Source organism: Morus notabilis, unplaced genomic scaffold, assembly GCF_000414095.1.
Source record: "Morus notabilis unplaced genomic scaffold, ASM41409v2 Scaffold15, whole genome shotgun sequence".
NCBI lineage: Eukaryota > Viridiplantae > Streptophyta > Magnoliopsida > Rosales > Moraceae > Morus > Morus notabilis.
In genome coordinates, this window is record NW_010367234.1 from 518,366 (window position 1) to 520,853 (window position 2,488).

The following is a 2,488-nucleotide window of genomic DNA, read 5'->3' on the forward strand; positions in this document are numbered from 1 at the left end:
TCAATAGCATTAAAAAGGATTAGAATAATTAGGCAAGGTGAAATCAAGGACCCTAGCTACCTTATCATTAGAGCCCCCTTCGATCCCAAAAGTTTCTTCCATTGTTTAATTTGCTCGTCTAATTAGTTTAGCATTTTATTTTTGTTTTGATTGATCTCATTCTCATGATTGGACTTGTCTAGATAAAACTGGGTTATTCTAGTTGTGATACTTAGCTAGACTTTAGGAACACAATCCTCGTGGGACATGACACTCACTCACTACTTTATTACTTGTCGACCTCGTGCACTTGCGAGTAGAAAATAGGTGTTATTTTCGCACCGATAAGTTATTCCACACTTTTTTTTCTCACAGAAACGAACAGCTTTAAGTCACATTATGGGGACATAAAGCCGATCAATTTGACAAAAATGTCATTAAATCAATGAAAGGACCAGTCGTTGCAGTTTTTGCAGCAATGTTGGTGAAATAATATCTAGGTATTTTTTTAACAACCTATAAAAATAATAACATATAGAATAAAATATTTACATTTAATACACCAAAATATTAACCAATTTATTGCTTATGTTTAAGGCAATGCATATGTATCAAGTATTACAGCAACAATCTTCTATCTTGATCCAGACATACCAGAAACACAAACGTTAAAAACAAGGTAAGAAACAAATCCCCAAACTTTAAAAACAATAAACTTTATGTAAATTTTTTCATGATAATAATTAATTATATATATATATAGATTCTCTCAGTAACCTCAAGAAATTGACTTCCCAACAGCATCAACGGTACCAACGCAATCTATTGAAGAGCAAAAAAATACTAAATAGGAGAACAATTGATGAACTAAAGACATTGGATCAAGAAAATAACCAGGTTAGTATCATAATATCTCATATATTTCTTCTCATTTAACTACACTAATTTAGCTAAAAACTTTTCTACACGTATATAGGGCACTAAATTCACTGTAAAGGCCACTATAACTAAATTCTCAATAAATCAAGGTTGGTACTACAACTCCTACCCTAGATTCTATCGACAGCTAAAACAAGCGGGAACTAATTGGTGGTGCGATAGCCATGGACACATAAAGACAACACCATCACCATGGTAATCAAAACTATAAATATATTATAATTAAAATTTATTTACTTTGATTAGCAAAAATAAATACTTTATAACCTAAATTATCTATTATCTTACAAATTACAGGTATAGACTAAGCGCATGTATTGAGGACCATACTGGAAACATGGCGATCACCATATTTGGCAGAGCAGCACAAGCCTTGATAAAAAAAACCATGCTCAGCATTAACAATTGACGAAGGATTCACCAACCCATTCACAATCCCACCAATCATCGACCAACTAAGAGGTGAAACAAAAATCTTCCAAATATAATTTCAAAGAAGAGGAACGCAAATTACTACAATTGTCTCAAAAATATTGAAGAAACTGAATTGATAACAGCACCACCACAAATATCAAGCCCTGCAACATCAACTACAAGGTAAAATATATTTACTCATCTTTATTAATTATATATAATAAGACATATTCCTTACCTTAAATACATATTTAAACAATATTCTACAGGCTTAGCCCCCGCTCAAGAATAACAACATCAATAGATCCGCATACACCAGATCCAAAAAAATCAGCCACCAGGTAATATATAATTACTATTTTACATTATTTATAAATAAAAATAATATTTGTAATTTTAAATTCGTACTTTATTAACGTTTTATTATTACAGTTCTAAGTCCAAAGAAAGGGAACAGCCAAGAAAACGTCCACGAACTAGGTAATGTAACTACTTCTAAATCCTACTATTTTTAATTTTTCCAATTATTAATACTAATATTTTTTAAATTTTATATTGTGCAGCTAACAAAAGACAGAGGAACTACAACAAAAAAAAAAAAAAAGAGTTATATATATATATTGTAAATAACTTCATAAAATAATATTATATATATATATTAATTTATTATAAATAACTTTATATAATAATGTCCTATGTATATATTTATGTATCAATATACATAAATAATATATTTCTGTTGTATACAAATTCTTAACTTTTTTTAAGATATAAAATTACCTCTACACGAATGCGCGCAAATGCGTGCATCCATAGCTAGTATTATCGAGAGTAAACTTCAGTAATGTCACGAGAACGATAGATGTTCAGTCTGTTATTTAAATCGGTAAGATTGTTGATACGGTCCCTAATAAGGAGATTAAAACCTGATTAAACTCTAAATCTATAATTATGAAATAAAATATTGATAAAATAAGATATTAAAGGGAAATAGTGTTGAATTTTCTAAATTTGAGAATAAGTTACAAGTGGCCTTAATTTTTATGGAGATTTTATAAAATTTACCAAAAAAAAAGAAAAAGAAATAAAGGCATCTTCTAAAGTCCATTTACATTAATATTTAGTGTACAGGACACATAACATGTATTACTATAAA